Here is a 13,250-nt window from a genome sequence, read left to right on the forward strand (position 1 = left end):
TGCAGACTGGATGAGAAACACAGATCTACTGAAAAAGAACCACATTAAGAACAAATATGCAACTGAAATTCGAAACCAATTTGGTGCACTGGGCGAACAAGAGGATGATGTAGAGAAGTTATGGTCAAAGCTTAAGATCGAAGTGAAACACGCCGTAGATGAAGCGCTGAAGCCATTGGATAGAAGGAGGAGGAGCAGAGGATGATTTAACGATAACTGTAGAGGTGCAGTCATCAAGCGATAACATATTAAACGAAAGCTATGGAGGAATGGAAAGAGTACTTCGAAAATCACTGAATTTGGACGACACCATCAGCAGAGCTGAAACAGCAGCATCAGAGGAAAACGAATTTCTCGGAGAAGATAGAGTAAGAATGCAAACTGCGTAGTATGAACTGCCGAGCGTGAAAGTCGTAGGAGAGGCCATAACAATGCTGAAGAGAGGGAAGGTATCGGGAACAGACGGCATACCTACAGAGATGGTGATGGAGCGAAGAGATATCCTACAAAAGAGAATATACCATCTTGTCAGTTTAATTTGGAGGACAGAAAGGGTCCCAGCAAAGTGGAACAATCATCTGCCCAATACTAAGGAAAGGAAACCCATTGAGATGCAGCAACTATGGAGGAATTACCTTACTATGGGCAACCTTTGAGATCCTGAGCACGTTGTTATTGAAGAGGAGGTACTTGGGTTTAGCAAGGGAAAATCAACCGTAGGTCAACTACATATAATAAGGCAAATGCTATCAATGAGCTGGGAATCTTGCAGATGTTGGCTGTCTTTTTGTGGACTTCCAAAAAGCGTATAATAGTGTGAACAGCCAAACAATATAGGAAGAACTGAAAATGGCGTAGGTTCCTAGGAAACTAATAAAATAACACAAGAATGTGTATAAGAGACAACATGCATGGTGAAAGTGAATGGAAGGATGTCAGAGAAGTTCAAGGTGAAGTCTGGAGTGAGATAGGGAGACTGCCTGTGCCTCCTTCTGTTTAATCTGGTTCTAGAAAAAGAACCGACAAAGGTTTCCAGCCGGTAGTTGGAAAAAGAGCTGGATAGAAGAATAAACAGTCTATCGTATGCGGTGATGCAGTTTTAACAGCACAGAATGAATGGAGGGACAGTGAGTGCAGGCCTGAAGATGAACATGGATGATACCAAATACCTTGTTATGAGAAGAGAGAACGATGAAAGACCGTTAGATGTAGATGGTAAAATCTTTGGAAGGGCGAAAGAGTTCAGATATCCTCAGTGAAAGGAATGTGATAGACCTGGAAGTAATGGCAAGTAACTAGGCAGGAAGCAGGTCAAGGTTTGCACTCGGAAAGCTGGAAAAGTCACGACGTCTGTCAAGATCTATAAAGATTAGGAACAACGTGACAGTAATACAACTTGTCGTCCTATACGGAGCAGAGACCAGGACTGTAACCCAAAAGATAGAAAGAAAACTCCTGACAATTGGGAGTGCTGTTCTGAGACAGATTTTTGGGCCAATGAAGGATGGAAGCGAGTGGAGGATAGGGGCAACCGCAAGCTACAGGAGTTGTGCAAGTCGCTGGATATTGCCGCTGTGATTGGAGAGAGGAGACCGAGAAGGTACGGGAACGTAATGTGGCGAGAAGGCAAGATCTCCAGGCAAGTGGAGGAAGAGAACATCAGAGGCAACAGAATGAGGGAAAGCCCACGGCTTAGGTAGACTGACGCTATCAGAGAGGATTTGTGCAACATGTTACTAGCTGGGAAAGTCTGCGTGGACCGAGGGAGATAGAGGAGCCTGTCTGGCAAAGTCCCAAAATCGACAAAGATTTGTGTGGTCAACCTAGTGAGTAGTAAGTGAGTAAGTAGAGTAAGAATGTAACACAGAGCCTGTTAAATACAGTATTGACAATATTTTACCGAATGCAACCCTTTCAGATTTGAATAGAATGTTTGTTCCTACGTACTCGGCCATGTTGCACCTTTGGAGTGTTTCTCATATTTGAGAAAACCTTACTATTCAGGATAAATTTCTTTAATATCAGGAAAAAGACTGCAGCATACGTAATGTAAATGCTATGGTTTCTAAATGAAGAAAAACAATATATCAAACATCTATTACATGGCTGGACACAAAAGCCTGAAAAGTTTTCCAAGATACAACACACTCTCCTACGATTAATAATTTGGTTGCTGTAAAACAAACGAAAATAGAACTTATGACAAAGAAGGAGGAAAACAGAAAAATTTCGTCCATAAAATACAGAGTGGGCACAAAGTCTTGCCCTGATTATAAAAATTTATAACAAAATAACCGTTTGACATAATAAGTTTCATGTGATGCCGCTACATAGGTTAGTGTTACTAGATTTTCTAAGACCACTTACTTTAGTAAACCTCAACGTGTGCTCCCTTGGTAGCTCGGAGAATGTCGAGGCGGTATTCCAGTTCCCGCCAGGTGTTTCACAACATATGTTCTGTCACAGTACCAACAGCAGCTTGTATCCTAGTCTTGAGTTCGTCAGCAACTGGTGTGGCGAAGACTCTGTCCTTGATACAGCCCCAGAAAAAAAAGTCAAGGGCCGTAATGTCTGGAGAGCGGGGTGGCCAGGGCGTTGGACTGTTCCTTCCAATCCACCGATCTGGACACTACACCCCTCGAAGACATTACGCCTCTTGACTCTTTTTCTTGGGCCACATCAAGGACAGAGTCTTCGTCATTGCAGTTGCTGACGTCGACGAACTAAAGGCTATGATACAAGCTGCTGTGGGTACTGTGACAGAACACATGTTGCGGAACACCTGGCGGGAACTGGAATACCGCCTCGACATTCTCCGAGCTACCAAGGGAGCACAGGTTGAGGTTTACTAACGTAAAGTGGCCTTAAAAAGAACTAGTAACACTAACCTATGTAATCAAATGTAATTTATTATGTCAAACGGTTATTCTGTAATAAGTTGTTATAACCAGGGTAAGACTTTGTGCTCACCCCGTATTAGAATATATGGCAGATGAACAGTTTCTGATGTCGCTGAGCAACAGTCATTCAATTATTTTTAAATGAACACATCGCCATTTGATGTACTGTTGTTTATTTAATTACGACCCTGGTTTCGGCCTTTTGTGTCATTTTCAAAAGACTGGGTTTATGTCATTATGTTGCAGAACATCAAGCTCAAAGTCGGCCATAAATAAAGAAAAATATTCGTTGGCATTTCGTAGCGAGCAATATATATTAATGATATAAACTCAGTCACTTTAAAATGGCATAAATAAACAACAATGCAGTCAAATGGCGGTATGGTTATTTAAAACATAGTATGGCAGATAGTTAATTTGATGCGTTCCATAGCCTCATATGCTCTATGTTTTTTTCTGGACACTTTCACTCTGAAACGCTAGGAGGCCGTTTGCCACCACAGTAAAATTTTATAAACTCGGCAATACTTTCAAATGCAGCGCAAAACGTAAATACAAAGTGCGTGTACCTTATTTGCTCGTAGTACAACAATATTTAACATCTGAGGTGTGCTACTTGACGCAACCAAGCGATGTGTCCCTGAATTAATCTCTTAAAAGCTCCAAGGTAACTTCTTTCCAGATCTCTAAAGCACGTAATTAAGACACCTTTGCAAAGCATGCAGAAAATTCATGGTAATTTTCAGCTGGACCTGCCTCTACCAGCGATGTAACGACATTAAAAGCGCTTGCGCACCAACGTAACGCCGCAGACATACTCACGTGACAGCACGACATCCTGTCAAAGATTCCAATCTGCGCATCTGAATGCTCATACCAAAGATATTCTTGCTGTAAGTGCAACACAACCCTTGCTTTGCTTTGCAGTGCAATTGTCTACTGCGGAGATACAGAAGCGAGAGTGAGTGCGGGCCCAAGAATGATTGCCGACATTAGCAGGAATTAAAATCAGAGCGCGGCCCGTGACGAGGCCATAGATTTGGGCAGAAAGGACGGTCCGCCCCGGCCAGAACCGGCACGGCTGACAATGGCTGCGAGTGAAATTACCCCGCGGTGGGGTGGGTAACGCCGCCGCCGCCGCCGCCGCCGCTTTGGACGCGCGCCCAGGCCCAGAACTCCTCCTTACCCGAAAGAAGAGATAGGCAGCCAGCTGGCCTGCGGTCTCATCTCCAGCCGCCATTACAGAACGAGTCCTCTAATTGCTCCATTTATAAAATCTCCGCCGTCGTGCCAGGATAATTATATTCAGCGTCTTAATGGTAGCGGAAGGCAGCCTCTCGTGCAGCGGGGAGGGGGAGGGTTGGGCCGGGAGGTTGGCGGCCGTGCCAGATGGCGCGCCACCGCTCAGCGCCGCGGCAGAAATTCGGGCTGCAAGTTGGCCGCCCTGTGCCATCTCTTGGTATGTCTGGAGTCCACAAGGGATTCCGGATACTACCGATTCTTGTTTGCGCGTTAGAAAGCTCGAATGTGAGAAGAACACTGAGAAAGCGGTACTAACCAAGACGCATTCTACACGGTCCAGTCGCATTAATGCGACCAACAGCCACTCAACGACGGAATGTGGCCGCACTGTTAGCGAACGGTATGTAAAGCGCATCGGGGAACACGGAAACCAGTGCAGTCGTTGTCGTAATGCGGAAACGGAGGACTTTATCTGACGCCCATAGGGGCATATCATTGGCTTTCAGGCCAGGGGTGAAAGCATTTATGAAACGGCTTAGTTTGTAAACTGTTGATATGCGACTGTGGTTGAAATATACCGCTCACGACAAAATAGCGCTATCCAAAACATGAGCTGAGGCAAGTATGGTGCACCACAGCCCATACTTGACAGGGATGAACGACGACGATGGAGATGAGTACAGCCGAATAGATGTGAAGTTGCTGAGCAATTAACTGCCCACATGAACCAATGGGCTACCAAATGTGCCTCATCAACGACCGTTTAGGGAACGTTGCTGCCTATGGGCCTCCGAAGCAAGCGTCTGCTTCATGCACCCATGCTGACTGCTGTCCATCGGCGAGGGAGGGTGGGATTTGAGCGCTAATACTGCAATTGGACGTCCAACTAGTGGCGAAGGGTGGTCTTTTCAGATGAATATGTCAGACAGGTGTGAAACATCTGAAATCAAATAACCTGCAACAACCATGGAAGGGCATAGGCTGGAGGAGGGAGCTTTACGGTTTGGGGCATGTTTTCGTGGCATTCCCTCGGCGATCTCGTCATCGTGGAAGGCACACTGGATCAATACAATTATGCATGTACCCTTGGGGACTATGTGTATCCCAACATGCCGTTTGTTTTTCCCCAGCCCGAGTTGCGAGCAGTAGAGTGCAACGGTTCATACAGTTTGCAGTGTACTTGTATGGTTCGAAGAGCATCAGGAAGAGTTTACCGTACTCTCCTGGCCACTAAACGTCCCGAATTTAAACCCAATGGAGAATCTGTGCAACCAACTCGATCGAGCTGTTCGCATTGAGGATGCCGAATCGAGAATCCAACTCCAGCTGACCATGCCACTGAAGTCGACATGGCTCCAAATCCTTCTCAATACGTTCCAGAACCCTACTGACTGTTTTCCTGCATGTCTTTCATTGGTCCTTGCTGCAAAATGTGGTTATTTAGACTTTTGACAGGTAACGGGACAGGGTATCATAAACATATAAATTAATATCCTAATAGTCGGCATGTTACCCACGCAGATGTCTTGAATAATTAAGTGACGATTTTAGCGCAGGCGTAGATGAACATTCTCCACCAAACGGTGTCTTAACAAAGAGCGATTATGATTTAACGTCGATTAATTTCCAATATTTCGGGTATTTTCCGTAGAATGAAGCAACAATAAAATTAAGAGTCCCAAAAATCTCAGGAATTGAAAATAAAATGCCGGCTTAGTTTAACAGTGGATACTTTTAATTTTTGAGTGTTATCACACGTGTGATTGCTTGCGGCCTGACAGTCTGTTCAATTCATTTCGTTCAGGAAAAGTTGGCCATTCAAAGGCTACCCACACGTACCGCCAACTAGAAATCTGACATGGTTCGTGAGATTACAGATGGTACTGTTAAACCACAAGAAGCAAGATGTAACAGATGCTCCACTTCGAACCAATCAACTGAAAAGTTGACTATCGCAAATGTAAGTGGAAACATCTGAAGGACACAGCATTCTGTGGCACCCCTCCCACCCACATATGTACATACTAACAGGTCCACAGTTTGCTGGACTGTGTTTACCTTGTTCTGACTAAAATCCGGTGACAAAAATTGGCAACGGCCGGGAGAGTAGTTCGCTGACCACGTGCACCTTTCTATCCACGTATGGGGACGGTTAAGGGCTGATGATGACACGGCGGCCAGTCGGTACCTTTGGGCTTTCAAGGCCTGTTTCCGACGGTGTTTTTTTGTTTACTAAAATGCAAATAATGTTCAGTGCATACTTCGATTTTATACTGTTTAACTTACGCAGTTGTCAATGTAAGACACAGGTACTTCTTAAATTTTTTAAAAAATGCTTCTAGAACGACTTTTTCCTCAACTACAGCTTGTTGGAAATTATGCTCAGACAATATATTAAACACTCATATAAAGAAATTATTATTATCATATTTACGCATTATATGCATTTCATTGCTTCTTTTATTAGTTTGGTCTACTGAGGACAGAGAGAGCTCAGTAGCCCCTTGCTTTGCATGCATTTATCGCGAATCTCGCCCCCAAGACAAAGTCTCAAGCGACTGGGAAAAGGCTCAGGTGACTCCTTTGTGTAAGAAATGTAGAAGCACGGACCCTAAAAATTACAGACCGATATCCTTAACATCGGATTTCTGCAGAATACTTGAATACATTCTGACTTCGAATATAATAAACTTCCTTGAGGCAAAAAAATTTCTCGCCAGAAATCAGCACGGACTTAGAATGCATCCCTCGTGCAAAACTGCTCCTCTCCTTTTCACACATGATACCCTACAAATCATGGACGGAGAGAAACAGATTCCATATTCCTAGATCTCTGGAAAGCATTTGACAACTGCCACATTACGCACTGTTGACGAAGGTCTGAACTTACGGATTAGGTTCCCAGACATGTGAGTGGCTCAATGACTCTTTAAGTAACAGAACCCAGCACATTGTTCTCGAAGGCAAGTGTTCGTCAAGGACAAGGTTACTGTCAGGTTTGTCACAGAGAAGTGTGATAGGACCACTCCTGTTCTCTATACACATAAATGATCTGGAGGTCAGGTTGAACAGGAGTTTATGGCTGTTTACTGATAACGCTGTCATGTGCTGATAGGTGTCGTTGAGTGACTGTATAAGGCTGCAAGATGACTTAGACAGAACTCCTTGTTTGGTGTGGTGAATGTCAGATCGCTCTAATTTAGAAAAATGTAAGTTCCTACGGATGGGTAGGAAAAACTATCCTTTAACAAAATTTTTAAGGTTTTGCGAGTCCACTTGTTGACAAAATGCCATTGGTTTGTGTCTTGGAGTCTTCGGTAGAGGTTTGTTTAATGATTTTTCTGACGTTTCGCCAGCATGAGCGGCTGGAACTGTCAAAGTTTCACCCTCCATCGCTGGTGGTGGACAGGAGTCGAGCTCGCGGCCGCAGATTATATGTACACTATATGATCAAAAGTATCCAGACACTCCCAAAACAAACGCTTTTCATATTAGGTGCATTGTGCTGCCACCTACTCCCAGGTATTCCATATCAGCGGCTTCAGTAGTCATTAGACATCGTGAGATAGCAGAATGGGGCGCTCCGCGGACTTCACGGATTTCAAACGTGGTTAGGTGCTTGGGTGTCACTTGTGTAATACGTCTGTACATCCACTGTTTCCGATGTGATAGTGAAGTCGAAACGTGAAGGGACACGTAGAGCACAAAAGCTTGCAGGCCCACCTCGTCTGTTGACTGACAGAGACCGCCGACAGTCGAAGAGGGTCGTAATGTTTAATACGCAGACATCTATCCAGACTATCACAAAGGAATTCCAAACTGCATCAGGATCCACTGCAAGTGCTATGACAGGCGGGAGGTGAGAAAACTTGGATTTCATGCTCGAGCGGCTGCGCATATGCCACACATCACGCCAGTGAATGCCAAACGATGCTTCGCTTGGTATGAGGAGCGTAGATATTGGATGATTGAACAGTGAAAAAACGTTGTGTGGAATGACGAATCACGGTACAGAATACAGAGGGGGCAGAGTGAACGTACATCATTCACCTCCATCCTCCCTTTACAGCAGGATAAAATTTTGGTGTGAATTGAGTGAAACACTAGCAACCAAGATAAACCTTAGATGAGTCTCAGGAAAGGGCAGTTGATTGCAGTTAGTGCTGGAAAAATACCTCTGTACGCCTGACAAGGTTTCCCCACCCGTTAGATATAAAAATGTGGCTTGCGTAAGTGTCTATATAAAACGTCAGAGGCACACGCGGTTGTGTCACAAATGTTCATGCAGTCAGGGCACTTAATGTTATAGGAGGCCCACGATTACTCCGTACAGAGATAGTACTCGGCCCCCACCTTTCCTTCACCTATTCTCCCCTCGTCGCATGCGAATGTACGAGATTACATTCAGATGATAAGCACGGTGTTTCATGAAAGTGTCATGCAGTTTCCACTATTCAACAGCATGAGTCTGGCATCGCCAAATGTAACTTAAATCTTAAGACAAGTATTGCCAATAATTTGTATTTTGTACTGTTAAAGAAGAAAATTTTCCTTATTTTGACAAATAACACAGATAATTTTTTTGGTTTCTTCGGTGCTACCCTCCTAGTACCAGTGAGTGGGTGACGTATGTGTTGCACTGTCATAGAACTTCACTTTACGTGTTTTGATAAATGAGACTGACAATTTTTGGTTTCTTTAAAGTTCTGTTTTTTCTTTTTATACCAAAATCGAATTTTCGTCCATAATCAGAAAGCAAACTATCCGCTGTGTGGAAACATGTCCAAAGACATTACCACTGAGACACATAGCTGCATAATTACAAGCCTTTCAGGCAAACCGTGCAGTGGCCATTTTGATCTAAATGTTCACGAAACTAACGTCGTATTTGGCCCTTCACGTGGTTATACGTGAATATTAGGAAAATATCCGATTTAGTTGACACACTGCTTTAAATATGTCTCCAAAATGTGTAATTTTTGATATGGTTTGTAGTGCTAAACTATTTTAAAATGTGACATTTACAGCTAACCTTGCTTTTGATCTTAATATTATCTTCTAATTGGTTATGAAAAGGAAAGGAGATACAATCTGTAAACTTCTTGAAGAGACTTGGCGCTATAGTTCGATTCGGTAAATGTTACAGTCTTCCTCGAAAGATCGTTTCTGTACTACCAGTGGAACATAACCTACACTAGGTATAAGATCGAAAATAATAAAAAGCTATATTACCCAGCCAATAACGCCTGTTCCATTTTTGCAGTGTAAACCTTGCTCCATCTTCCTGTTGCCCGCAAAATGGTGTTTGGCCAGGTGATCTATTACTGAAATACTTCTCAAAATGTCAGATGAAGAAAGTTCTGTCTCTGAACCACAAGTCTTATAACATCAAATAGTCCCACGTTCGAAACGCCAGTATCTTGACGTATTTTGATAAATATGCACGAGATACACAAGTAGCCCCAATAAGTGAGTGTAGAACCATAACACACAAATATAGATGTGAAAACAGCATTGTATTATTTAGCGCGGAGAACTTGAATATTAAAGTCTGCATACGTTACGCTCACATACAAGAAAACATACAGCGGTGACGGCCAGACCTAAAGCATGAATTTACTTATAATAAAGAAATATAATGCTGCTGCAGGCCTGGAAGAAGTAGAGTGTTTCCAAAGCTGCTACCCTTAGATTTAGGTTCTTCTGACTTGTCACTTGTGAGATTCAGAAAAACAGCGATAGTTGTGTAGTGATAAATGCTACATAACTTCCTTTCAGAATTATTTGTGCATTGTTTGATTTTCGGTTGATCTCGAAATGCCGCATTATAAATAGAAAATGAAGAGATGGTAGCGGGGTAGGCGCATTATGACGTATCTTCACTAAGGACTAATTGTCGTAGCAATATTTTCATCCCGTCACTGTAATAGAGGTACCCTGGTTGACTATGCCATGCTGTTGCGATCATTACAAACAACTGTTCATATACCTATACAAGTGATATTGTTTGGCGCAAAGTTGCAGTAAACTAGGCAATTTTTAAAAATCATCGTAGTCTTGTAAGATGAAAGTTTAGATTCTACTTCTTACCAGGCTACGTGCAAACGGACTATCGTTTCAGTTGGGTGACTGGGACCGTCATTTCCCGTTAGAATTGTAAAGTTCTTAGTAAATGACGGGAATTGATCTAATGAAACGGAAAACGATTTGGTAGTCAAACCGAGCAGCCCTCTTAGATTATTTACAGCCGAAATTGTCTTTTACCGTCAGCTAAGGTCATCAAAGGATCAAAATTACCTGCAAAATGATTTGGACAAAATATGTGCGTGGTGGAAAATGTGGCACTTGAACCTAAACAATGAAAAGTGTCTGGTATTCAATATGAGATAGCATAAAATTTCTTTAAATGTCGGTTCCAAGATAAATAACATGGATTTAAAGAACGTGCATTCAAGTAAAAACTTAAATATTACACTTGGAAACTACTTTAATTGGAACCATCACACAGCAAATATTTTGGAGAAGGCAGAACACTTAGAATATCCAACAAATCTAATAAAGAGGCTGTCTACGCTACAAATTCCGTCCTGTTGTGGAGTATTGCTGCAGGGTATTGGATGCTTACCTCATAAGAGTAAAGAAATAAATTGAAAAAGTTCGAAGAAGACGGCTCCGTTTCTATTACTGTGAAATAGGGGAACGAATGATGCGATTTTGTTAAGCGAATTGGGAGGGTAGACGTTAAAAAAGAGGTGATTTTCGTTACGGCAGGATCTTTTCACGGTATTTCAATCACAAACATTCTGCTCCCAATGGCAAAAAAATTTATCGAATCCCACGTACATAGGAAGGAAAATGTCATTGTAGTGAAAAAAGGGAAACAGGAGATGGCACCAAAGGATCTGAGTGTTCGTTTTTCCCACGCGCTGTTCGAGAGTGGAACGGTCGAGAAACTGTGAATATGATTCTATGAACCATCTGCAAAACACTGGAGTGTGAATTGTAAAGCCACGCGGAAGGAGTAGAAGAAAATATGGAAATACCAAAAACACACCACATTACCGTGTACCTAATACGGTGTAGGAAAACCGTTGGCTTTCAAAACAGCTTTTTGTCGTCTTGGGAGGAATGAATACGTTTCATGTATGATTTTCAAGGGACTCTTACGCAATTCTTCCTGCAAAACAGTGACAAGTTCAGATAACGACGACGGCGGATAACGATCACGCACCATTCTCTACAACGTGGACCACAAAATCTCAATAATAATGAGAAATGATGGACGTGGCGGCAGGGGAGATGAGGCCATTCATCCTTGCCTTCACAAAACCAATCCTGGACGGTGCGAGTTTGTGAGTAGGGGTGCTATCGTCCTGGAACAAAGCATCACGACAGGGACTCAAACGTTATACCGTGGGACGGAAATGATCAATCGAAATGGTAACACAATCCATGGCAGTGTACCATGGGGTCCGTGGTATACCACCATATAGCCGCCGAAATCGTCACCGAATCCCCGATATATTTCACTCTTATAACGTAAAGTCGGTCAGAACAATGTCAAACAACACCCAGCTGATCAAACGGCATTCTTCCATTGTTCCATAGTCCAGGTTTTATGGCTTCGGCACCACGTTCTCCTGTTACGGGTTTTTGCATCATTTAGGCGTAGGTCTGGAATTCCAACTCATCCTGTTGTCGTGTCCTGACATAGGTGGGAGAGGGAGAAAATGGGTTACTGGTCAGTCTGCGCTCCCAAACGGTACAGAGCAGAAAGCAGAAGGACAATTCACAGTGAAGGCATTTGATTGTTTTCTTCTATATGAGCCAAAACTGGTACAGGCATTTACTAGAAATGCAGGTGGTGAGACTTGGTAGGGAACTCGTTGTGGTGACACTTGGACAAACAGGGTTTTGAAATAGTTGTTTATTCCAGACAGGACTAACTAATACACTGGAAGCTGGTTCTAGGGTCAGAAAAAGCACGAATAACACTGCTACAACAGAAGCCAGCGCATAAGTCCCAGTAGTGGATGCTAACCACAGTAGCAAACACTAGCAGGATCTTAAGGCAACAACTTTGTTGCAAAACAAAACATACTGAATGTGACACTATTCAGAGAGAGCAGACTTACGCGGAGCTGGACCGAGGCTGGAGTCGACGGACGCGGATTCGGCGCCCAGATCGTCTGACTGACAACTCCGCCAAAATGCGGAATCTAGGGGTTTTGAAGAGTCGCGTGGGGGCACTGTTTGTCCCATTTAAGGCCACCGAGCCAATCCCGCAGGTCTCTTGCCGGCGCCTGGAAATCACGGTTTAGTTAGGTCCCTTCTACTGCTCCTAAGGTTAATGCAGTTGCACTAAGTCCGTATTTGGTATCAACATGGTACAGCTGAAAGCTAAACGTAACTGCTCTGCCAAATAGGGCTTGCAACATTATTGTCACACGTCATTTAGCCCCGCCCCTCGGGTTCCCCGGAGTAGGGACTGCTAGGTCAACTGTTTTTTGGCGTTTTCGCTCTCTTTCTAACCCTTGTGAGCCTACTGACGTTGCTATTCTTAGGGCTGGTTTCAAGCTGGCTTTATCACTAATACGTGCCTGTTGGTTAGAAAGTTCTACGGTGGCAACCTGCCACAGCGTCTAGACGACATATGAAGTTACATGTTAATTCCTTGTAGAGTAACTAACGCCCCGGGACAGCGTCTTGGGCGTCTGCATTTTCGCAAGGCTCTCCCCTTACGGTTTATTTCATTTAACAATATCTCTCCTAGTTCTGTCTGCCCTCAGCATCGTCTCTGCTTCCCTGCCTTGGAGCGCCTACCCTCCTTTCTCACAGCTTCAAGATAACACTACAGTAGCAAGGAATAATCAATATATTACACTGTGAGTCTCTGCTTATGGAGCTTCTTTCGTGTTGTTTTGGTGCTGGCAGGGTTTACAATACGACATTCAGTTATGCAGTGACGTTTGCAGACGTCGTTCGCTTATTTTTCGTCGTAATACTCTTCAATAACCGTCCGTCACTCGACACACACATTTGTCCGCATTGTGACTTAGCCGCGGATGATGTTTCTCCGCTTTTCCTGTACGCCTCTTAAAACACCGA

Source organism: Schistocerca nitens, chromosome 6 (genome assembly GCF_023898315.1).
Source record: "Schistocerca nitens isolate TAMUIC-IGC-003100 chromosome 6, iqSchNite1.1, whole genome shotgun sequence".
NCBI lineage: Eukaryota > Metazoa > Arthropoda > Insecta > Orthoptera > Acrididae > Schistocerca > Schistocerca nitens.